Source organism: Triturus cristatus, chromosome 4_1, assembly GCF_964204655.1.
Source record: "Triturus cristatus chromosome 4_1, aTriCri1.1, whole genome shotgun sequence".
Classification (NCBI taxonomy): domain Eukaryota; kingdom Metazoa; phylum Chordata; class Amphibia; order Caudata; family Salamandridae; genus Triturus; species Triturus cristatus.
Window position 1 is genome coordinate 1,039,482,989 of NC_140585.1, and position 26,274 is coordinate 1,039,509,262.

Sequence of the window (26,274 nt, forward strand, 5' to 3'; positions counted from 1 at the left end):
GCCTTTGGGACCTTCTAAGTGTTTAGCTATGCAACAGTTGCATAACTAAATACTTATAAGGTCCAAAAATCGAGACCTATTGGCTATGCAAAGCGGTCATGCGGCCGCGAAAGTGATCGCGATCACGATCCGAAAATGAAAGTAATCGCGGTAAAGCGCGAAAATGAAAGTACTCGCGGTAAAGAGCGGCGCGCGGGCCCGGGCACATGCACTGTAGCTCTAAGCTGGCCTGGTAGCACTTTTTGGAGCCCTCTCAATAAGTCTCGCCAGACCAGCGCATGCGCTGGGTCAGGCGAGACCTAAAAATGCAATGACACATTTATATTGCAGCTCCCGTCCTCCACACGAAATCACGTAATCTAGTGTTTAAGCTGACACTAATGAGGTGAAACCTTTAATGTGTGTTAAGGTGAGAGAATAGTTAATTCTGCCAAGCAATGTGGCACTTTATGCCTCATAATCAAGACCTGTGGAATTATGCACTTTCAAGGCTGCAGTGTTTTCCCCATAGTTATGGGTTTTACGCCACTGCCATATAATCCATCACCTCACAATGGGGCCACACACTGTGCACGATCAATATCTTTTTAAAACTCTCCCTCCCCGCTCCACAGCCGTGTACATAATATCTCTGTATGTATTTCCTTTGAACAGCACGGCCTGCCGCTAAATGTATTTTTTTTTAATAGCGGGCCAGCCCTTTCATTTTCCCCTCAGCTTCCAGTTGGTTGGCTACTTAGTAGGTGCACACGCACTGCGATGGCGCTGTTATTACTCTCACTCTTGCGGCTTACTCTGTTCTCTCCACAGTCCTTATGCACATTTTACAAAGGGCGAGGCCACCTCGAATAGTGGGACCATATGGGTTTTGTGAGAGTTGCAGGCTACGTGCATCTTCTTCATGGTGCGTTGTCTGTGCATGAAGGGGTTGTAGTCTGGATTTCCTTTGGTACTGGCAGTTTTGTAGCCGCCCTCATGGTCTCTTGGGCATTGATGCCCCTCGGGCCAAGTTTGCGCGTTATAAATTTATTTCATTTCATAACTGCGTGTGATGGCGCCGATTCTTAATAGCTACCTCGTATCTCCCTCCCCCAGCCGCCATGTTGGGTGCATAGACTTTACAAACTGAGCCGCTGAATATTTAGCAGCTGAGACTCTATATCTTTCGTTTGCACACAGAGTTCTTCTTTAAGCAGGTTATTTTAGGTGAGTGCTCAGTAATTCGCTATCGGCAAACGTAAAGCAAGTGGTCCTGCTACTGATAACATGCTGCTAAAAAGGGTGGTGGGGGGGTCATAACTTGTCAAATTGCTCTGACTGAACGTCATTTGTCACTTAACCAGGGGCAAGTACTTAGGGTAGTAATGAGTACTGATGGTGTTTCTATCATTGGTGCTAGTGAGGAACAGTAAATTGTGGTAAGAATTATGATCGATTACTCTGTGCGATGAATAGCACATCTGTTTCACCTAGTGTCAAAGCAATCTAGTCGCCTCACAAACCTGCAATAAACTGAAACAAACATTTCCAATGCAATTAGTCTCGCATTTACGTGAGTTTGAGCTATTGGCATTATAAATGACTGCAATGCAATAGGTCTCGCATTTCTGAGAGTTTAAGCAATTGGCATTGTAAATGACAATGCCTTCTATTTGTTTTGAAAACCAAAACATAAATAAAAGGCAAATGCTTGTTTTTATAAGGTTATCTACTAAATACAAAGCATATCTAGTTTCGGTGGGATTATCATTGCATCAGGAGCTTCTTAAACAAGAGAGCTGTGTGTTTGTTGAGGTGAAGGGGAGGGGCAAATTGGAGAGAATGTGGAGTTTGCTTGAAAATGCATTCTGGAAAACGAATCATAGAGCACGTTAACAAACACTCTATGTAGTGGGATTTAGATTGTTAGGCACAGTTGCACAATTTTAGGCATGTACATTACTCATTTACAAGCAAGATGGTGTTCTGATCTACCCAAGGAGCATGGTTCTTGTTTAAGTCGCAAAGCGGCTGGGAGATGGGGACAATTACATAGGTCCCTCGCTTCTAAGTCAGCAGCTCTGCATTAACTAAAATGCGCAGAATCAATCAATCAAACATAGCATTTGTAAAGCGCACTACATACCTGTGAAGGTCTGAAGGCGCTGCGGGGGGGGACGCTGCTACTTTTCGAAGAGCCAGGTCTTGAGGAGTCTCCTGAAGGTTAGGAGGTCTTCGGTCTGCCGTAGGCGGATGGGGAGGGTGTTCCACGTCTTGACGGCGAGGTGGGAGAATGCTCTGCTGCCGGCGGTCACTCTTCGGATGCAGGGGACGGTGGCGAGGGCACGGTCTGCGGAGTGGAGCTGGCGGGTGGGGGTGTAGAGGCTGAGTCAGCTGTTGAGGTATGCTGGTCCGGTATCGTGGAGTGCCTTGTGTGTGTGGGTGAGGAGTATGAAGGTAATCCTCTTGTTGATGGGGAGCCAGTGCAGGTCTCTCAGTTGGGGTGTGATGTGGCTGCGGCGGGGAATGTCGAGGATAAGGCGTGCGGAGGTGTTCTGGATGCGTTGGAGCCGTTTCAGGAGTTTGGCGGGGCTCCTGCGTAGAGTGCATTGCCGTATTCCAGTCTACTGCTGACGAGGGCCTGGGTGACCGTCCTGCTAGTTTCGGTGGGGATCCACTTCAAGATCCTGCGAAGCATACGGAGGGTGTTGGAGGAGGAGACGGCGTTGATCTGCTTCGTCATGGAGAGGGTGGAGTCGAGGATGACCCCTAGGTTTCGTGCGTGGTGTAGGGGGTGCTCCTCGTGCCGTCGCCCACCAGGAGTCGGACGACGGGGTGGAACCGAGGATGAGGACCTCCGTCTTGTCTGAGTTCAGCTTCAGTCTGCTGTTCCTCATCCATTCGGCGACTGCCTTCATTCCTTCATGGAGGTTGGTTTTGGCGGAGTGGGGGTCCTTGGTGAGGGTGAGGGAGAGGATTAGCTGGGTGTCGTCGGCGTAGGAGATGTTTGCATACAGTGAACCTCGAGCTAATGTTAGCAAGGTCAGCTCTAAAAACAACTTCAGTATTCTAAAACATCTTTAATATTAACACAGCCATTTGCTTATATTTTTGTGTACTGTATAACCTCCTTTCATAGTTTGATGCAATACAGAAGAAGGCCGCTACTTATATGTGATCTGTATTGTTGAGTTACCAAATTCGATACATTTCTCCTATTGATTTTCAAAAGTACAAATGACACGGCTACAATGAGCTTCTGTAAACTTTGGAAGAAGTCCCTTCTCAGACAGACACCTGTGTTCCTAATTGGACTGTAGATGGCAGACTTTCCCTGTCCTTAGCATCAGAGGAAAAACTCCTTTTCATGCAGCGTGTGTGTCATTATCAAGCAACTACTCGGGGAAACAAGCATTTGCAATGCAATAGGTCTCGCATTTATAAGAGTTTGAGCTAGACAGGGGTCGGGGCAGAGAGCAGGGAGGAAAGGAAGCCGAAACCTAGGGAAGTGTGAAGGTGAATGTGACAGGAAGTGCAGGAGGCAGCGAGCACGTGAAGGGACAGTGCACAGTGAACCCCGAGGGTATAAAGGGTAGAGACAGAGTGCCGTGGGGCAGAGAGGAGAGGTGGAAGAGACCCCAAGGGTAGAACAGGCACGGAGTACAGGGGGAGGGAAGACAGGATAGGGACAGTGAGTAGAGGCAGAGAGCACTGAGGGACAGTGCACAATGAACCCGGAGTGTATAAAGGGTAGAGGCAGAGAGCCGTGGGGCAGAGAGGAGAGGTGGAAGAGACTCCAAGGGTAGAACAGGCATGGAGGACAGGGGAGGGCAGACAGGACAGAGAGCACGTGATGGGACAGTGTACAGTCAACCCCGAGGATATAAAGGGTGAAGGCTGAGAGCCAAGGGGCAGAGAGGAGAGGTGGAACAGACCTCAAGGGTAGAATAGGCACGGAGGACAGGGGGAGGGCAGACAGGATAGGGACATTGAGCAGATGCAGAGAGCACGTCAGGGACAGTGCACAATGAACGCTGAGGGTATAAAGGGTAGAGGCAGAGAGCCGTGGGGCAGAGAGGAGAGGTGGAAGAGACCCCAAGGGTAGAACAGGCACGGAGGACAGGGGGAGGGCGGACAGGACAGGGACAGTGAGCAGAGAGAGAAGATGCAAGAGTTCGAGGGCAGAATAAACCAGGAGAACAGGGAGGAGCGGGCAGTGAGCAGAGGGCAGAGATCGAAGGAGACAGATGGCGTGAGGGTGAATGTGACAGTAAGCAAGTAGCAGAGGGCGCACAAAGGATAAAGGGAAGGTAGCACAAGGGCAGTGAGCACAAGAGTACTGCAAGAAGTCAGGATAGGGCAGAGAGCACAAGAGTACAGTCCGAAGTTAGGATAGGGCAGAGAGCACAAGAGTACTGTCAGAAGTCAAGATTGGGCAGAGCACGAGAGTACAGTCATAAATCAGGATAGGGCAGAGAGCACGAGAGTACTGTGAGAAGTCAGGATAGAGCAGAGAGCGCAGAAAAGTGAGAGGCAGAAGTGAAAGTGGGTGGAGAGGGAGAGCACAAAGGACAGAGGACTGTGGGTAGACAGGACGGAAGCAGTATCGGAGCACAGGATGGACAATCGAGTGGGGGCAGAGGTGACAACAGTAGGGGACACAATAATTGGGGCATAGAGCCCCTCACTGCTTACCAGCTCCTGCCCTTGGGTATGTACCGCACCTCGCTGCTCACCAGCTCCTGTTCCAGGGTATCTACAGCGCCTCGCTGCTCCCCAGCTCCTTGCCTCCTGGGCTTTGCGGTGTTTCATAGCTGAAGGGGAAACCCAAGGCGGGCAGAGCCGGGGAGAGAGGAGAGACAAAGTTGTGAAAAGCGGGGTACTTGATTAAAGTAAATGGAGGCATTTTGTTGTCAAGGGAGGAATAGAAGTAAAATAAAATAAGCATTGAAAATGCAATAGGTCTCGTTTATGTATCACCTCTCAATGGCTAAGTCCGGACTCACCGTCTTTTTCTATTTGGAAGGCTAAATTTTTAGCTCTGTATAATTTGGAAATTGCTTTGTATAAACTTAAAGGTAGAAGAAAAAAGAAATTTGAGTTAGCATTATGGGCCCCAATAATTAATTGGATTTGACTGAGGTTCTCCTTATGTATTGAATATGTATAGAGTAAATTTCTATGAATGAAAGTATGAAATTATCAATGCTGATTTTCAAAAGAAAATGCAATAGGTCTCGCCCTCGCTTAAGTTAAAGCAATTCGGTTTGTAATTAGGTGGCATTTTAGCTTTGCTTTTATTAGTGTTTTTCAAACTTTCATATACATAACATGCATATATGTATGCATGCATTTATATTTATATAGATATGCAGATGTGTATATATGTTTATGTATGTAAATCTATATACACATACATATATATAAATGCATATATACACACACACACACATATATGTGTGTGTGTGTGCGGGTGCGGGTAGAGGGAGGTAGAGAGTGGTAGAGTAGTAGAGAGTGAGTAGTAGAGAGTGAGTACTACATAGTAGAGTGAGGAGTAGAGAGTAGGAGAGTGAGTAGTAGAGTGAGTAGTAGAGAGTAGTAAGTGAGTAGCAGAGAGTAAAGAGAAGTAGAGAGAGTGAATAGAGAGTGAGTAGTAGAGAGTAGTAGAGAGTGAGTAGCAAGCTTACATTAAAGATCTTCAGCAGGGGGAGTTACTGCAATATTTTGGTATTTATGTAGATGTTTAAAAAAAAATGCTACATAGTCCCGCAGAGTCCACATTGACCTGCCATCCTTACACCTTAATACATACATTTACCTAATTTTGAAACCATTTTGTGTTTAGTCTGCATCCGTGCGAATGGTAATGTTGGCCAAAGCATGGAAATAACACAATCTCTTGCTGAAGCGCTGCACAGGTCAGGCCAACAGCACGAATGAAAACAGAACAAGGCACGCACATCAATCACTAGAACGTAAAACATGGCTTAAATAAAAAAAAAGCACCCCCATAAAAAGAAATTTAAAAGACAAAAACGACAATCATCCTGGGGCAAAGAATGGCGTCGAGACTTTCAGTATTTGCCCTGCAGTGAAATGTCTGCAAATCTGTTTAACACATAAGGTACTGAATTGTGACACATAAGTACATTGTAAAGAGGGGCTTATGACACATAAGCAAAGCAAAAACTTGTCATGGCGCTTCTAGGATACATGGACAATGACCTGCAAGCTGGTTTGTAAAATATATAAGTGATGGCTTCACCGAAAGCCATACGGTCCCATACAAATGATAGCAAATGCTATGCTTTTTCCATACAACGTAACTTCAAGAAGCCTCCATCTTGTCGGTAAATGTAGACACAGTAATGTGATGACTTAACCGGAAGAACTAATGTTGGAAGAGATTACAACAACACTGATACCAAATCTATGGCCGCGATAAATGTATCCGCTATACATTGTAGTATGCAGTTGTAATGTAATATGTATAACTCCCATTGCATCGGCGCCTGAGCTCCAATGACCCTTCATGCTGGGATGCTGCCAGTTAAGCCCTTGTCAGCTGACCGTGAACTGCTGAACCCCGATCTGCACGCCACGTGCAAGTGTTTTAAGATGTTGCGTGGCCTGCCATCCTTACACCTTAATACATACATTTGCCTAATTTTGAAACCATTTTGTGTTTAGTCTGCGTCAGTGCGAATGGTAATGTTGGCCAAACCATGGAAATAACACAATCTCTTGCTGAAGCGCTGCACAGGTCAGGCCAACAGCACGAATGAAAACAGAATAAGGCACGTGCATCAATCACTAGAATGTAAAACATGGCTTAAATAAACAAGCAACATGACCGCTGACTTCTGACCGAGGGTAGTAATGACCAAGGAGTACTAATAGATGAGTTATTGGAAGGCCAGAAGTAGTGTGTAAGTGTATGTTTTAAAATTAATTAATCATACCGGGGAAGACCGCCAATGTAGCAGCATAGGCACCGTCGCAGGTTGCCAGGCAACAGGGAGGAAGCAGCTTTGAGTTCAGAGGAAGCGCCTGGTACCTTCTAATGACCGGGGCTTCCCTACGCCCGCAAAGAAGATCAGACTGCGCCCAGGACAGAAGAGCGCCGCCAGAAAGGAAGCTGCTTCGCTGAAGGAGTGTGGACAGCCTGATGCCATCTTTGTCCCTCCGTGCGCGTGAAAGCTGCCATGCGCGCCCATGTGGCCATCATACGCGAAGAGTTGCCATGACAATGGCAAACTTAGCACAAGATGGTGTCAAACTGTCCACAGTCCGTAGGGGCGCGCGCATGCTGTCTGCATTGGACAGATGGCGAGAGCAGCCATCTTTGTCCATGCAGGCACGTGCATGAGCCCACGGCGGAGAATCGATTCCAGAAGGTCTCTCTGACGAGGGCAGCGCATGCGCTGCTTTTCGCCTGGCGGGACTTAAAAAAGCCCCCCGAGTGCCTGTGTAGACGGTGCTACGGCTCTTGGCTTACAGCCCGGGATCCCTTCGTATGAGCACTATCTTGCGAAAATGTAGGGGCATTGTGAAGGGAGGAAGAGGGCAGGTAAAGCATAACGAGAAACGTACCCTGAGCCACGGACTCCACCCGGTTTGATGGTAATCTTTCCACCCCTGTGTGTGCGAGTACCGGGGGCAGAGAAAAGCAAGGGGCGCTTCCAGCAGCTCCACGATGTAAACCCATGAACAATGAACAGCGCAACTCTGGGGAGTTTGCTTTTGGATGGGGGAAGGGGAGGGAGGAGCTGGTAGGATTTCCAATGAGGAGCCAGTGTTTCCCGTAAACAGAGCTAGCAGCACACCCTCCTATGTCACGCCAAACAAAGATGGCGTTGGCCTGTCCAGATGGGCCGTCCTAAAATTGGACAGGGCGGTAACAAAAAAGCCCGATTTCCAATCACGTGCCAGCGTTTAACATAAACGATGAAGCAAGCCAATTGAAAACAGGGGCGTGGCTTAAAGTCCCGTTCTGAAACTGTATCGATTCCAAGAAGCCCTCGCAGAGTGTGCAACGCATGCGCGCTGCAACACCAGGCGAGACCTACAAATGAAATCGTTCTTATATGTTCAATTGTCCAGTAGCAAGAAAATAAAAGAAGGACTTTTGTGCATTAAGAGATTTCCAGCCGAGCCTCGTGGGGCAAAATGGATGTCTGTGTGCTTGCCCCAAAGGTACATCCCTCTGCCTTCGGCACTCGCATAGGGATTCGACTGGGCAGACTCCAGACCTGTTTCGTCGCCGTGTGGCACAGCTCACTCTCCCTGTTTTTTAGGGGCATTCAGAATGCTTCCCTGGGAGTGCATTCCGCCTGTTGCTTACCATTGGTTTTGTGGTATATAACTGATATTTTCTGTCCTTCTATTTGCTGCCTTTATTTGTTTTAGGGTGTCCAGCGTGAGTTCATCCTCCCAAGGAGTAAAGTCCTTTTACACTACCTCTCCTTGCATTCTTCCACAAGTGCTTCTTTTTGTAAACAGGTCTGTAAATCTTGTTCCTATTTTGTCACATTTGCTGTGCTTTCAAAGACAGAGGTCAAATGTTAGGCTCTGTCTTCTGAGCGAGCTTGATGTTTACTTTTCTTTCTTTAACTTCAAAAAGGATTTATGTGACAGTCTTGCTGGATACTGGGTGCAGGAAAGTTTTTTTGTTGTTTTTTTCTTTCTGGCACACATTTGTATCAACTGTACAAGTATTTCGGAATATATCCGAATTAGAGAAGCACAAATGAAGTACACTTTTTGTGTTGGAAACAAACACGTTAATATGATCAAAACAAATCAATTCCCTAGCTCATGCCATTTCCACACATTGTTTGTGCGCTGTATAATTTTATTAGTAAAACTGTGTGCCTGCAAATATGATCATTTCAATGGAAAATGTGTTGTCTGTAATGAGAGTTAAAGTTTAGTTTTATTAGCCGTTTGATATCATGCCAATAAGGCAATACAAACACTACCTTTACAATGTATTGGCAGTGTGCTATCACACCATGCATACATCACTTTACTCCACGCCACTCCAGTCTTCTCTGCGCTACTTCACTTAACAACACTCCACTTTACACCACTCTGTGCCACTTTACTGTATGCCTCTATATTCTACACCACTCTACTCTACACCAATGCACTCTACTCTACACCAATGCAGTCTTCGCCTCTACACCACTCCTATCAAGGCCACTCTACTCTGCACGGCTCCACTCTACGCCACTCTGCAACCCTGCACTCTATTCCACTGCACTCTGTGCCACTGCACACTATTCTATACCACTACACTATACGCCCCTGCACTCTATGCCAATCCATTGTAAGCCACTCTAATCTACTGTGCACCACTGCACTTAATGCCACTGCACTCCATACCACTTTACTCTACATCATTACACCCTACACCACACCACACCACTCCACGCTACTGCTCTATACACCACTGCACTTTATGGCACTGTACTCCACTTTCGTCCACTCTACGCCATGGCCCTCTACTCCACGGCCCTCTACGCCACTGCACTCTACTCTGCACCACTACACTCTACTCTGCACCACTGCACTCTACTCTGCACTCTACAACACTTTACTCAACACTGAACTCTATGCCACCCTACTCTGCACCACTGAACTCTGTCCATTGCACTCTGCATCACTCCACTCTATGCCACACTCCACTCTACTTTGCACCATTGCACTCTATGCCACTGCACTCTACAATGCACCACTCTATTCTACGACTCTGCATTGTACTTTACTCTGCACCACTCGACTGCACTCTTCTCCACTTTACTCCACACCACTGCACTCTATTGCGCCACTACGCATCTATTGCGCAGCTGTAGTCTACGCTTCTATACTCTGCAGTATTCCACTATAATGCACTCTTCCTTAGTCCATTCTACGCCACTCCTCTGTACGCTACTACTAGACTCCTCTATGCCACGCCACTCTATGCCACTCCACAACACTATACTCAACTCTACCCCATTCCACGCTTCAACATTCTACTCCATTGCTCACCATTCCACGCTATGACACTCCATGCCACTCTCCACTATGCATCTAACTGAACAGCAGCCAGGCTGGTATACAACATGACTAAAACACATTGCCAAAGCCTATAGCTCTTGCATAAGCAAGACTTAATAACTTTATCAATGCTTGGTTCATTCTGTGTCTGAACAAGCAGCAAATGAGCCTTTGGGAAGACCAGCACAAGCTGGATGACCTGCTTTCAGAATGTCTTTACAAACAACAGCTGCTCTGTCTGGTGGGCTTCAACCTTAAAAAAAAAAAAAAAAAAAAAAAAAAAAAAGAAAACTGAGATGGAAAATAAATCATCAAAGTGTAGGTGAAATGTATAGTAGTTAAGGATAAAATAAATAAAAAATCACATTTTGAAGCAGCTCTGTTACTGAAGATAGAAAGTATTTTTAGGTGAATGTGGACAATATGTACATGCTTTGTGCTGCCGCTCAAAGTGAAGGGAGCCTATAGATGGTGTGTTGACCCACTGCCCTTGTTCTATGCAGAGGTGGGAAGAAGCAAAATGTGAATCATAATTTTTAAATCCCATTAAATGAAGCCCACTGACCCAAAAACATTATATATGAATTTAAAACTAGCATTGGCATAGCCAATAGGTCTCGCTTTTGGGACCTTGTAAGTATTTAGTTATGCAGCACAATATCCTTAGTGCAACAACATTAACTGTTGCATGGCTAAACACTTATAAGGTCCCAAAGGCGAGACCTATTGGCTATGCCAATGCTTGTTGTGATAGCAATCTGAATGAAGACTGCTGTTGCAGTGACGAGGGGAGTGGCTGCTCTCGATGATTTCACTGATGGCGTAACAGATGGCTAGAGATTGTCTGTTATTCTCAGTTACTTGCTCATAATAAGGTCACCTAAACTGGATGACTGGTCACTCCGACCGATAGTGCAATCATTGCGACTCTGCAAAATGTAGAAATACCTGCAAAAAGGATTTTGTAGGTATTTTTTTCTGCAAAATATTAAAGATCAATCTATAGCTTGCAACCGAAAGCTATACTTCCCCTAACATCTGTTTTTGAAAAGGTGACTTATTGTAAGGAAAAAAAACTCAGATTGTTTGGACTCCTCAAAAACAGCATATGTAAGTCCTCTTTTGGCAGGATGTATCTTCACGGTGAGATTAAGTGACATTGAGGGGTGTTAATTTTATAAAGGGTTTCCTCATAAAGCGGTCGAACAAATGGCAGCGGAGACTTGCGGGGGCCACATTGCCTAAATGTATTAAATAAGAAGGCTTTTAACAATGTAGTATTTCCAACCCCTCTCACAGAATTAATAAAATGGTTACTTGATGGAAAATATGGGCTGAGGTGATAGATTCATGGAGACGTGAATGAGTTATTTGCGAGAAGGACGGTTACTGGGCAGGCTAGTGTATTTAAAAAGTTTTAGCGTTCCAACTCATGTCACACGTGCTTATTGTATTTATGCAATTGCTGGTGCTTTTGCAAGGCCAGTCAAGCTGGGAAAGAATCGTCACATTTCCCTTTATGCTGTCAGCAGAAACATCAATTTAAACTCTAACTTTAGCACTTAATTTCAGTTTGGAAAACGCGTACCTGAGTTTTCCATAATATGATCACCATCTAACTTACACGTTACAAATATAATATACTGGTAATCAACCTGCTTTTTAATTCCATTTACCTATTGTGTGATATGAGGTGCCTCGAGCTGCTAAAGGTTGCCTTGGTTAACATACATCTTATATAATGCTTTTTGGGGTGGAGGGGAGTTAGTTGATGGAGGATATTATTGAGGTGCACAACTACAGCTTTAAAAAATCCGTAAATATTCATATATGTTGTCTGCAACAGGGCTTCAGGAACCATATTTATGGAAAAAAGACAGAGCGAGCCACAGAGCCCTCTGCCACGCAGTCTCATGATGATGGCTCGAATATCTTGGCCTTGTCGCGTCTAGGAAAAACAGCATTGGCAAAGCCAATAGGTCTCAGTTTAGCTATGCTGTACATGCTTTTATGAAGCTTCCTTCAGCCTAGCTGGTTTGAAAGCCTGGCAGGCTGAGGCAGCAACTGTGCAACTGTTACTGACGCTTGCAGATGCAAGGTCAGTGTAAGCACCAAAACCTGATAACCGTATTAAACTAATAGATAAGAAACATGAGGGACAGAGAGGGTAAATAATACGACCGGTGGCAGGAGGGGGACTGGGAAAAAAAAGCTGCTGGAGAGGCGAAACTATGTCACGTGAACACCACGACAGAGAAGTAAAAGCCCAACGACTACCTCCTTCGTCTTTCAAAAAAAAAAAACTGCAAACAGGAAGCCTGGACATGAAACAAAGGAGGTGTATCTCAGTGCACCCACGATCGTGAAACATGCATGGCAACCCTTCCCAAACCAAGCGAGAGGATACCGTATCTGGGACTTAGATCCTGTTTCCTCTGCTAGAATCTTAATTGCATGAAAAACACTGATAGACTTGAATAAGTGAAGGCAAAGAAAGGCAATTAGAAAGTCAGTTTAATGTGATTGACAGACTAAAGAGTTGTCCTGGAAGTGGCTCAGTTGCTGTTTTTCTCTCAATAAAGAGTGTTATTGGTTAGCAAAAAGCTACGAGCACCACTCACCAGAACGATCCACCCACTGTTACCTCGGAAGTAAATGTGCTGCAGATTTTGTAAGTAACTGACCAGCCCACTCTGAAGTTATCGCTCAGCTGTATTTGGACGTGTGTTTGGTATAACGTGGAATCTGTGTAGTCTCTGTTCTTGGGAAAACAGCAGACCTCATGTGTTTCATATCCAGATGTAGGTAGCTGATTTTTTTTGGGAGACTTTAACGGTCTGGGACAATCTGAAAAGCACCGGGCAAGCAGGCACGGGACAAGAGAGGGACGAAGCAACCGCGGGAAGAGGGATTGGAGGACGAGGCAATTCAGTTGGATGTGATGCTCCTGAGGCTGGGTCTGCTCTGCCAATGCGCGTTGAAGTGAATGTCCTCCCACAGCGCAAGGCTGTGTTCGTGCCTGCCACAAAGTTTGCTCTGATGGCAGTGTTATACATAAAACCAGTAACCCCACTTAGGATGTAGATCAACTCAATTTTGCAGAGCCTACTGTGACACATGGCCCCCAGGGTGGCATTTAAAAATGTTATGCTAGATTATAAACACTTGTGTATCTCGTATGTGAAAGTAATATCGTGCGCTGTGAAAATGAAGCTGACGAAGAGGGAGGGGGATAAGGGAGGGGAACGGGTGCCTGCGAGTGGTGCACACGGCATAGGAAAGACAGATGGCTGAAGCTGACGAAGAGGGAGGGGGAGAAGGGAGGGGGTAATGAGAGCAGAGAGACAGAGGGGGTGGAGGAGCATTGTAAGGCTTAATGAGCCATTACAAAAACCAGATGGCCTGTGTACGTTCACGCACGCGGACATGCATGCTTGAGGCCAGCAAAAGCTTTGGTAGCACTTTGAAAAGCCAGTTACTAAATGTCTCGCAGGGCCGCGCATGCGCTGGCTCAGGCGAGACCTAAAAAACAATAGGCGCCGCAGATAAAGCTGTCTCACGGGCCAGACCAAAAACGAAGGAATACCTCCTCTCAACTCACCTTCTGAAGGGAAACTAATTGCCATTTTTTTTTTGCAGTTAACCTTTGCCTCTGGTGATGTAGTACTTTCTTGGAAATGTCATATTTATAACTGAATGCGAACATGAAATAAAAATTTAGCTGGGGGCCAGCAATGACGTTTGCTGTTTTTCGGAGGCAGTAAACATCCTAAAGTGAGGAGAGTCGTAAGAAAGATGAAAGGCGAGGCAAGCGGACGCATGGAGCTGAAGCTCCGTGCAGACCCCGCGCACCGCAGCTCACAACGGCATCCAGTCATAACCAACCCTGGCACAAAATAAAGAATTTGGTACCACGGAGTATGCAGAAGCAGCGGGGCCAAGGACCGCTGCCTGAATTGAGCATGTAAACCCAGTATCGGCTGCTGTGTGATCTGAGACCCGGCTGACAAAATGGGGCCTGCCATTCGTGGATGCGTTACAGGCCGGGCCAAGAATGGAACTAACTTGCTGGTGTACTCCTGGCACTGGAATGGACCTCAAAGTAACCATTCCTACTCCTGCTGAACCTGCTCCAATTTAATCACTCTCACCCCAAAACGACCTGCAGCCTGAGCCCTATGCGCAACAACCGCCCACCAAGCTAAGTGCCTTGTGACTCAGCACCGGAGCTCACCTGCCTGATGAGCTGCGCTCCGCTGGTTTCGCGGTGCCCAAAAGCCTACCGCCGCTGCTCCAGTTCCTGGGGGGGGGGGGGGGGGGCGGCCTGCACTGCACCCGTGGTGCAGCCGATGGCTGGTTGATCGTGTCTCTCTGCCACGAACGGAGCCAGCGAGCGATTTTACTTCAGACCTCTGAGCACGCTGATATGCCGTTGAAGATCCCGGATAGCGCTAGGATGCGAATGCTCGATCTTTGTTCTGCACGCAACAAGGTATTTACACCCCGAAATAGAGTCCCTTTCTGTACCGGAGCTTTTTCTCCCGAATGCTGCCTGACCTCAATATGGCGGATCGGGTCCATCTTAGTCCTTAAGTCTTCTAAGTGTCCGCAATCGCATAGCGATTCTTGATCCTACCATGCACTAATTTCTCTGGGCCCTTTCGGGCTTCCAACTAGGGGTGGCGCGTTCACCTCGTACGGAATGCTGCAGGACCCTTGGTGTTCATGGGGACCAACGCATGACCCCAAAATGGCGCCCAAAACAAATTGACATTCAAGCTGACCTGGGCGATCTAACGCTGCATCCGGGGATCCTCCCTCATCTACACAGCTTCTCCTGGCAAGAGCTCCTCGGCGGATGTCATGGTGAGTCGTTTCTCACCCTCCTACAGCCCTGTGTTAATTTACTAGTCCTACAAAGTATGAAGTTGTCCGCCAGTTCCACCACACTTGTTTCCGCAATCTTAATGGCGTGTAGAGTATCCGACATGTTTGATACTTACCTCGTTTTCATGGCTCCATCATTATATAGATCAACTAGTTCCTATTGCAAAAGAGAGGGATATAGGAGAAGCCCCGCCTGATCCGATAATGGCGGCTGTCTCTCCCTTGTTGCCTCCTCACAACAATACTCTCCTCCATGAGAGACTAGCGGACACTGACTCTGGCCTCTAGCTGCTCCTCGTTCTTCAATCACCTCACCTCGAACGACAGATATAATTGGGTATGGCTGAATGTAACACGAAGGTCAATAGTCCCCTGCCTGACCCAAAGATGTCTGCATAGTGGTCCCCTCCGCATTGTTTTACTTCCCTGGGACAATAATTGGACATTGACCAGACCTTGAACCTATCACATAACTTGCTTGCACATCAGGACTTGGAACCTGTGGAACTTACCCCATACTGTAGGGACCAAGCGAATTGGCCGATGCCCGGTGGAGCTACCAGATGGCTAAAGAGAAGACTGGTTGTGGACTCATCCCCCACCCCTCCCCCGAGCTGGACCTTGGGCAGATTTTCCCCTCGTCTCTACGTCCTTTCTTCCTCCTACCCCTTTACCCTATCCCCTTACCCTTCCTTGCTCCGTTAACCTTGTCCCCTAAGTTCTTTAAATGCTTTTCTTGATACTTATGTAACTTGTCACTGATGTAAAATTGTAGCATTAGTGTTCCTCATGTAAAACGCTCGCTCCTAGCCCCTCTCCCCCGAATCTCTCCCTACACCTCCTAGCCCCCTGTCCTTTGTGCCCTTTGACTAAGCACTCCTTCTCCCCTTGTTTGGGGAAAGATCCGATATTTATACTCTGGAGTCTCAGCGAACTCGCTGAGAGAGTCCACAGCGCCAAGGGAGCCACTCCCAACTGAGGTATGGTATGGCCCCCCTTGCCAAAGCACTCCCTCTCCCCTTTTTGGGGATGGATCCAGTATGTAGGCCTTGGAGTCTCAGAGACCCCTCTGAGAGAGTCCACTGCGTAAAGGGAGCCTCTTGCAACAGAGATGGGGAAATTATACCACTTCCCCTATGATCACAGCTTACTGGACTTTGGACGCAGCTTTGACTCGTCTACCGGTTTGTGTCCCCATCGCCCTCCTCTTTCCACGCTGTGTCTCTCCCCCTCCCCTCCTCTTTCCCTCCTTCATTCTCTGTCTACTTCCCCTGCCCCTAACCCCCTCCCCTGAATCTCTCCCCTTGCCTGCTTTTTCCCTTACGTATATGTGCTTATTGTTTATCTCGACCTTACAAGAAACTATGTTGCCATGCTCTAATAACTGTGTAACCTTTGTAATGATGTAACCTGCAACTATGATCTTATACTCATGTAAAGCACTCGGATACCTCCGCGTCTAGCCAGCGCTATATAGAACCTTTAAAATAAAAAAATAAAAAGTGTGGAGGGAAGTTTTGAATATCAAGGCAGCTTCCATGCAGGCAGAGAAGCGGGTCAACCTAAACTCCTTTCCCCCGAGCCTCGGTAGATTAGCGACAGTTGAAGTGTCCCTCAGAAGCATTTCATTTTCTGAAAAATAATGGGGCGCTTGTTTCTTGTAAAACCTATTGATATTTTACTATTGGCAGTTATAATGCATGGCAAATGCATATTTATCTATGATTTCAGTTTGTACAAATACAGTGACAGTTATTTGAAAGCACACATTTATTTACTATGTTGAGCCATTTCATTAATCAGAATGAAGTACACATTCATTGTTTCGGGCAACTGGCATTTAGACAGTTGAGTTTAAAAGTATTTTTTTTCAAACAAAAAGAAGGTGGAGCACACTGCCTCGCATACTAGCACTCCGTTCACCTCATTACATCACGTTAAATGCAGGTTAACGCAACACTTACTTCGGTAACTACCTTTAGTTCTTCACCCTTGTTTGTGCAGCCGGTGCTGTGCATCTCTAGACACATTTCAGGATTGCTGCCCTTCAGTAGAGAGCAACACAATGCAGTGTGCTTCCACCTGCGCCCACATAGCACTGGCTGCACCAACAAGGGTGAAAAACTAAAGACGGTCAATGAAGTAAGTGTTCTCATGCACGGCCTTTAGCATAATGTTTTAGAGCGGACTGAGTGCTGCCATATGAGGTAATGTGCTCCTACCCTCTTTTTGTTTTCAATTTGATTTAAGTATGTGAGTTAAGGCAACTTTTAAAACTGAGTGAGGGGTGTCAATGATTATTTGAGACCGTAAAGGCTTTTTCAAACAGAAAGAAAAAGTGCATCTTTCTTGGAAGGGGGTGGAAAGCAACAAGAACGTTGCTGGTCTAGCTTTCCCAGTAAGCCTATAATAATAATAATTTAGTTTTTTCGTTTTTGTACCCAGTTGTGACCATATTCTGGGAGGAGGATCAAGAGCATATGGTGGAGGCCATGTCGCAGAGAGAAAAAATAATGATCTGTCAGCCTAAAATATGAGGTGAGTGAACACCAAGGACTACTAGAAGTGTTGTCTGTTTATTAAAAAGCTAGGTTCTCATCACTTATATTCACAGCCGGTTGCTAATATTTTCAGATAAACAGAACACTACCGAAGTTGATACAAAGAGGGAAGGAAAATGTAAAGTATTTCTATCTCATTTAGATGGCTATCAGCGTTTGAAATTAGTATATGAGGAGGGACCTGCAAAGCCTCAAATATATATATGCCTAAAGTGGGGTTCACTAAGTTAAGATGCCCTTGCTGGCAACTACAGTGATCTGACAGTTGTGAGTTTGAATGTTAGGAAGACTAACCCAGCCTTTCTCTCTTCCAAGTCAACACACAAATTACAGGCAAGCAAGTTGGGTAATCACTCACCTGGTATTTATCGTCCTATGTAATGCAAAGAATGCTGTACTTGTTGTTAAAGAAAACGTTCCTTGTTGTTCCATAGTGTCAAGAATCTGCACACATTTTGGCCATACATGACGGGGCATATCCTTATCCTATTTATGTTGAATGTTCCTTTCTATGTTTTGTTCCCTGTATCAGCCTCTACTATTTCCTCTATATATTGCATATCTTTCTATAACCGAACCGGGTCGATAAGCATGCATGTTATATTCTACACTTTTTGGTCTTCTCTTAACAAAAGGGATAAAAAAGGTTTCGCTCTCAAAAGATAAAGGGGAACTTGAAAGGGAGAAAGATGGGGATATTGTTTTCAGAAGTGGTCTATGGTGCAAGATGCCACTTAGGTTTATTTTCATACCTCAAACCTACCTATGAAGTTTCAGCCTTGTACAATAGTGAGGGAATGCAATATATCAAGATGTGACCATGGTTTGGGTTGAGATGGCCATTCAGAGACCGAAAATGCTTTGGGAAATGATATCCCTCAGTAGCTTTCACTACCTCAAGCTAGTATGTGGAAGTGGTAAGCGTGGGGGCCTTTGAAGGAACACAAGAAAAGTAGTAGGGAAACCCACAAAAACTATACAATACTAATATGAAACGGTGGCCCAGGCTTTGCTGAATGTAAACAAAAAAATGTACACCATTAAGTTGGCAGCTACTGTTTAGGGCAAATGACGTCCTGTGCCACATGTCATTACATACATCGTTACTGGAATGATACCACCAGCACTGATCAAACCGTACCACAAGCGTAACTACACAGCCACTCACAGAGCACAAGTGCCTACCTCCACCCGTGCACACGTGTCTACAGAAATGCATTTGTAAGAGGGCTCCTATCATCACTTAATAAATGACTAACTGTGTTTTTCACTGGGTTTTACAAAGCAGTGTTTTTTCTAATACATTATGCATAGAACAATAACTAACTTTCACTTCACCCACCTCAGAACCTTGCTTCTTCACATGTTGGACACCGCTGACTCTAGAACACCACCTCTTCGCCAGTTATGATGCTAAAGTTCCATTTTAATGCTTAAGGAAATAGCAAAGGGCTAAGGCCTGCCACAACACGGAATACTCCGATTAATTGATGGTAGGTTGATAAAATGCTGTATGATACAGCTTGTAGCCATCTTGTTTTTCAGTGATTATTCCTAGCAGACATTCCTCCGAGAGGTGTAGATTATAACAGGACGTAGGAGAAAATGCTGTTTTTAGGTCGAGCCTAGCAGCAGCGTGCATGCGCTGCTCGCTCTGCGAAGCATGCTGTATTAGGGTATGCAGTGGATGCCCCGCCCACTCTCCGCCAATATTGTCATTGGCTTGTGTCATTGTCCTTCCTAAATGCTGGCTTCTGATTCGAAAATAGGCTTGTTAGTCCCGCCTTGGTACCGCCTTTCCTCCATTTGTTACCGCCCATAAGGACTGGACCTTTTACTTGGCTTGTTACACGGTCTGCATTTTAAGGTGGTGAGCACTATTTTGTTTGAGTGATGGGGGCAATAAAGGCCAATTTTCCTATATAGTGCTATGCGCTCTAAATTGTATGCTGAGCGATGCCCACTTCAGGGACACTGTGCTCAGTTTTCTCTTGTTTTTTTTTTTTTTCTTTTTTTTTTTTTCTTAAACTTTGAACGCAGTGCCCGCTTCAGGGACACGCTACCATATTCAGGTTAATAAATAAATATTTGTTTTTTAAAGCGCTGCAACGTCGCGCTTTAATGTTTAATAATAATATTTTTCTATGTGACACACACTATGCATATTTAACAAGGCAAGCGCACATTTCATTTGGGCTGCAGCTCGCCAAAATCAACTTTTAAAAATCCTTTTTTTTTCCAACACAAAATTGCCGCACTTTAACAATCGCGCCTGTGCGTCCATTGTCAGCAGTTAGGCGGCTTCTAACATTTGCGCCCGCTTTCCCTATGTGACTGGTTTGGCGCTGTTGTGTTACCTAGACAAAGTGCAGAAATCCCTACAGCCCCTGCAGACATAAGGACAGGGGCTGAAGGTTTGTTTGCTTCAGATGACCCTTCTCCCTTAGTCAGAAGATATTTCGGGTAACTTGAAGGCCAGGTGTGAATTAATAGGCAGGGGTGGCTCGGTTTGTTTTTCACATGCACTGTACTGTGGTTTCATTGTTTACGTAAAACTGTCTTTTTTTGTTTGTTCACTGTAGTTGAAACTTAATTTCTTTGTTTTTATATTACGAATTTTAATTAGGTTTGTTGTTAGTTTTGTACAGGAAGGATTTATGAAAGGAAACATACGTTATTATATCGATGATGTACCACTTCCTCAGTGATTGTGTATATAATTTATAAATTTGCATAGTGCACGTTTCACAGAAGATCAGAGCAAAAGAAGGCATAGCCCGGACTTGCGCCTTGAAACGGCTTTTAGTGTACCGTGCGCTACAAGTGACTTAAAAAACATAATGTAACATTCTTGTCTGTATGTGAAAGGTAGTGCATGAGTGGGTGCTTAATAGCAAACTATCATGTTTGAATTTACGCCTATATTTTTAAATAATAATTTTTTTGTTTTGTTATTTCTGTCGGGATCAAAATAGATTTGGTGCTGTTGGTTGCGTTGTCGTCTATTTTGTACCAGAAGGACTTCAGAATGGGAACATAGCGTAATACATGAATGATCGACCACTTCCTTAGTGATTCTGTATATAATTTCTAAATTTGCACTGTGTCAATCTGACGGCTGCTGTGTTTTATTCATTATTGCAGTACGTTTATAAGGGGAGTTTTTGTTGGCAAAAGTATTATTACATTTTACAGGATACTCACTTTTGCTTCATGAGCGCAGCAAGACTTGACAAATATTGATTTACTTGCTTTATTCGGTATCCATCAATACCATAAAAGTACCAAACAAATATTTAAAACACAGACAGTAAACAGTCTACCATTATTTTAAATAATTTAAAAACAGTATATAACCTGTAAAAATACAAAACATCATAAAATGCAGGTAGAATAGACTAGACTTAATTTTTAGGAAAATTATTTGAGATAAAAGATCAGTGTAAGATCATGTGTAAGACGGCACGAGAGACCGGAGTCTTATCGTTTTCCTTAATCTAGCAGCCATCCTTAAAAAATATAAAGTACAAAAATATAAATGCTGCAATATAGTATAACTGCTCCGGCACAGGCCATCAGTTCTCACTATGTAGAACATGAATAAAATTATTTAATAATAAACCTTTCACTGTACTTTGTATTTAGTTACAACCTAGCCCATGCCTGGTGATTAAACTACAATATCGCTGGTCTCTGGGGCATAGGCTTGCGTCATATGTGCAAGCTTGAGGGATAGCCCTGCTGTTTATAAAATGGCACGCATAGAATGTAAGGAACAACAACAAAGAAGGAGTAATTACGAGAATGGATTACTGTAAACTGTGGTCAAAGAAAGGAAAGCAATTCTTTTTTTTAAGAAGAACCCTCACCCACCAACCTAGTTGGTGGCATGCTTCATCATTGGGTACCCACCCGAGGGGCCGAGTGCCTCTAGGGTGTGCTGCAATGCCTGAATTACAGGGAAATTGGAATTTCTTGTGGGGTGAGTGAAAAATGAGCTATTTTAAGATTGCCTCTATACCTGCTCAAAGGTATTTAATGGTGGGCTTATAGGGCAAGATTAAAAGCAAAATAGGTGGAGGTCTTCTGTGGCTTTCCTGGTCACAGACATCCATTATAAAAAATGCTGACAAGGTCTACATGTGTAAGCCTTTGGATGCGTGGTAGCAAGGCTTTCTTCAGGACCGGTGAAAAATAGAAATGAGTGCACACGCTAAGGTGCACTCATGAAGTGCTTATTTGCCGCAAAACGTAAGGTTTAGTCATCAACGATTTGTTCTGAAAAACCAAATAACATGATATCAAGCATACTTCATTCAGGCAGTTAATGTATTCCTCAGTAGTAAACACAGTTAGGTTTATTAGGTGCGATACAAAAAATATCCACATGCTAGGATCTGCATTCACTTATTCACCTGTGTTACCTAACTAGTGTTGCGGCAACAGAGTCCGTACATGACTGTAGTGCCATAGCAAAACCACTCTTGTGGCAATCAATGTGTGGTTCATTTTACCAGAGAAATGGTGCCAATAACCCAATGCTCCATTTCAAAGAGAAGCTAGTCGCGATTGAATGTATGCCGCGTCCGTAATTGCTGTGAAACTTTCTCTGAAAATAACCACTTGCTGTGGAATATAAATGTATCCATGTAGTGGTATTCGAGATTTAAAGTCAAAACTTCCATTAAAAGCAGTGGCAGAGAAAGTTATTCAAAGTTTACGTGAATCGTAAGAATACAATACCCCATGGACCCTGCCGGTGGTTGTTGCCTTTAGTCAAACCCTAGAAAAACATAGATCGAGAGTCTTTTAGCAACAACCCAGGCTGGTTGTGGGTAATCTTAAAGTTAGATCAGGCCTTTCACTTACTTCATCAAGGTCAAGCACCCGCCTGCGGCACCCACTTAGTGCCGGTTCAGGATCCCGAAGATAAAGAGGTTGCCAGCATGGGTGTATTTGAGAAGCTGGTGTTTCTGGCTGCTTCCTTATACGTCATCACGTGAGGGCGTGGTGACGGCAGAACGTCTCGCTCGTTCACGGGCTGGTTAACCCTTAACCCGGGAAGTGCGAGACTCTCATATAGATTTAGAGATGATGTTCCAGGTAGTTTCTCTTTGTGATTAACTGCTCTGGTTTATTCGTAATAAAAAATGACCACCGGTGGACCTCTCAATTTATGATGTCATACACAATAGCACCAGTATACAATTGGTCATTTGTGCACATAATCGAGGTCTTCCGATTGCTGCACATCAATAACAGAGACTGGGTTATCTCTCTGATTATTTTTGATCAGCATTCCATACAAATCGGACATAATCTTTATTAGAAGACGGATATGTCTAGTACATGTAATGAAGAGTCTATCAGATTATTATTGATCTAAGACCCGTATAGATCTGACATAATCCCAATTTGAGGCGGGAACTGTATAGTGTATGCCTGTAGATTCACTATCAATGTCCTAAGAAAAATCATGTTAGCAGTGCCTTGGTGCCAGATGGTATCATCCAAAGATCATTTATTAACAAGGTAATCCCAGACAAATGATAATTATGGGCTATGTAGGGAATGACACGTAACTACATGTTCATTCGTGATAAGGTCATATACGATTGGAAACCCAAGAAGTATGGAGAGTAATTTCTGATTCAGTGTGTTCCATGGGATGTTATCGTTGAGGCTCTGCTTATGGATGGAAAGTCTATATATCCATCTTTGTTCCTTTTCCAATAATGTCTTTTGTACATTCCCAGTAGTCCTTATTTGTTCAACGTCTGTCCATCTGAGGTAATTTGTAGTGTGCCCTATCTGTAGGAAATGATCTGATATTTTGGTGGTGCTTCTCTTACACCTAATGGTGCTGCGGTGTTCACAGATGCGTTGTTTGACCTTTCTGGTAGTCATCCCAAAGCATCTCATATCACTGGGGCACGTTATTAGATACACCACATTTGTTGAGTTACAATTAGTGTGTGCTCGGAGTTTCCAGGTCTTGTTGGGTTCCAAATCCAGACCCTTGTTTGAGGACGTAAGGTGACGTACACTACAACCCCACAGGGAAAATGTCTGGTCACATTTGGCAGGCCCCAGGAGTTGAGCACTGTATTTGTTTGAGCTTTGTTTTCCTTTCTTGGGTGGATAGAGAACAGACAGGCTTTTAGGCTTCTTGCTCTCTTGAAAGAGGAAAAGTGGGTTTTCTCACTTCATGTTACCCTCTGTAGTATTCCCCAGTGTTTGTTGATGGATTTGGTAACCTGGTTCGAAATAGTACTGAAAGTAGTTGCACAGTTGAGTGGGATTACATTTTTGGGCCTTTGGTTGTCTTTCAGAAGTACATCTCGTGGTTAGTCCTGAGCCCTTTTTTGGCAGGTTTGGAGTATTTTGTTGGGTATCCCCGGGTCTTTAGTTTATTCGCCTGTGTCTGATATTCCTCCAGTTTGCTAAAATTCTTCCTCAACCAGAGGAATTGGCCATACAGCAAGTTCTCTCTTAAAGCCCTAGAGTGGAAGCTGTTGAATCAGTAAGTTGTTTTTGGAGGTAGGTTTGTGGTATGTTCTGGTCTCTAGTCTACCATGCTCTTTCGTGATGGTTATGTCAAGGAAGACCATCTCTTTCTCGTCAATGGAGTTGGTGAATTTGAGGTTCCTGTCCAGTCTATTGATCCACTCCAGAATATCTTGGAGCTCATCTTAGTCCTTGCCATATCAGAAGGATATCGTCAGTATACCTTCTCCAGAGGGTGATATGAGTGCCATAGTGGTTCTCAGCATAGAGGATATACTTCTTCTCGAAGTCATAAACAAAGTCCTGCCACACTGAGGGCAAAAGCACTGCCCATCGAAGTCTCATTAAAAAAAAATCTCCTTGAGGGCCAGTTTGCACAGTCGATGATAAATGCTTTAGGGGTCCAATATTCCCAAGTGGCCTCAGCTAGAGCCCTGCTGATGACCTTGATTGTGTCATCCTGGGGAGGCTCGTGTACAGACTGTCGATGTCAAGACTCAAGAGAAAGGTGGAGTCTCCCTCCACATTGATTTCTTTTAGAAGATTCAGGAGGCAGTGTCCTTCAGGTACGTTGTTGTGGTCTGTACAAGAGGCTTAAGGAAAAAGTCACAGAACCGTGATAGTGGTTCTAGTAGAATTGATCCCCGAGACGATGGGCCGTCCTGGGGGAGGGGGATCTATTTTTAGGTATCTTTCGTAGCGTGTAAAAATAGGGGATCCTTTCCACCCCTGTTACCAAAAAATCAGCTTCTTTTTTAGAGATGTGGCCACTTGTTTCTGCACAGTCGACCAGGGATTTTATCTTATTTGTTAGGGCCTGAGTAGGGTTGGATTTTATTACCTGATAGTTTTTTTGGTCATCCAACAGACGACGACTCTCCTTTTGGTAATGCAATTTGTCCTGCAGAACTACTCCTCCACCCTTATCTGCCTGTTTTATCACTATTGAGTCCTTGTTCTGCAAATGCCTCAGAGCTGTAGATTCCTCCTTGCTCAGGTTATGAAAATGAAATTTTTAGGTCTCGCCTAGCTATTGCGTTTACGCAATAGCTATGCGAGACTCTAGTAAGAGGGGCATTTCAAAGTGCTCCCAAAAGTGGATTGCATGGCGAGCACGCGCACAATCACGTGCATCGTGCCGCCATGTAATCCGTTTGGGGAAGCGCTTCAGCCCACTGGCGCGTGCACGTGTAGCCACAGCCTCGGCATCATACTTCAAAGGGTCCGCTCCCCCTCCCCTGCCACAGCATGCCGAGAGATTGTTTTCTCATGGCGCCTCTCACAACTGTCCCTCCCCCACCACAGGGCTAGTTCTTGTTTTTTCTGACAACGCGGCACGACGATAATGGCACCTGTGCATCTTCTTTTTTAAATGTGTGGCTCGCAATGGTGCACGTGTGTTTTTCTTTTCCTTTAAATGCAGGTTAGGTTAACAAAATGTATATATATTTATTTTTGCAGCGCGGGACGCTTTAATAATAGCGTCCGCGTGCCTTACTTTTTTTCGGCTTTTAATACGGGCACACTAGGATCCTGCTCAATCTGGTCAGCCGACGCTGCCTTACAGCCCCCTCCATGCCGATTCCACAACAAGAGGGCGTGAGGCACAGGATGTAGCGCGCGTGGCCCCCCCAGCCATGTCTGGCTCATTCCCTTCCTGCGATCTCACCTCCCCTCCCTCTCCCCTCATAGCACGCAGTCAGCCCAAGTCTTTGCCGGAATTCCTTCTGAAGGGAGAGCAGACACCCTGGATGGGAACTGTGCGTGTGTGTTTTTTTTCCTGTTTCTTTTTCTGCCTGTCACAAGTTGGGGACCCCTGTGCAGAGTATGCGCCTTCGTCTGTGTAGGAAGGCATCTTTGCGTTTGTACACCATATGCATGTATGCACGCAAACATTGTTTGAATGGTGATTTTCATAGTACTTATCTATAAGCAGGATATGTTTACTAAATAGGAAGGCGTCTCCTGTTAATGCGCACCGTACGCAGTATATGCAGTTTATGCACGGGAATCCGTATAACAAGTGTGCACAGAGCCTGCGTGTCGAGTGTGCAAGCGGATCTGTGTGTTAAATGTAAGGCTGATGTGTATACTGTGTGTTTGGCTGTATATCGATGTAGAGTACACAGGCGAATGTGTAAACTACATGTGAGACTGTACACTGAGTACTCACACGGTTCATAAAGTAAACTAAATATGTGTCTGTATACTGGCTTATATTGAATGTACACAGGGGTATTGTACTAGGGACAGTGTATTAGGGGGTCTGCTCGGCGTGACCATCGTGAAGGGAAGT

The 26,274-nt window shown here is 45.0% G+C and overlaps 2 protein-coding genes across 11 annotated transcripts in view; both read left to right on the forward strand.

Moving 5' to 3' along the window:
- The window catches only part of TMEM60 (transmembrane protein 60), a 206,412-nt gene that overhangs the window by 136,493 nt on the left and 43,645 nt on the right, over nucleotides 1-26,274 (forward strand). For 7 of the 10 annotated variants that reach the window (XM_085653991.1, XM_085653998.1, XM_085653999.1 and 4 more), the window contains one exon: nucleotides 17,356-17,448. The exons of 1 other annotated variant lie outside the window; for it this stretch is intronic. The gene's annotated coding sequence lies outside the window, so the exon portion shown is untranslated. Of the gene's footprint in view, nucleotides 1-8,388; nucleotides 8,482-17,355; nucleotides 17,449-18,835; nucleotides 18,965-26,274 lie in introns of those variants that run through there. 2 more of the 10 variants (XM_085653996.1, XM_085654000.1) reach the window with 2 other exon arrangements.
- Nucleotides 1-26,274, forward strand: part of LOC146856020 (uncharacterized) — a 58,255-nt gene that overhangs the window by 7,058 nt on the left and 24,923 nt on the right. The gene's annotated exons all lie outside the window — the stretch shown is intronic.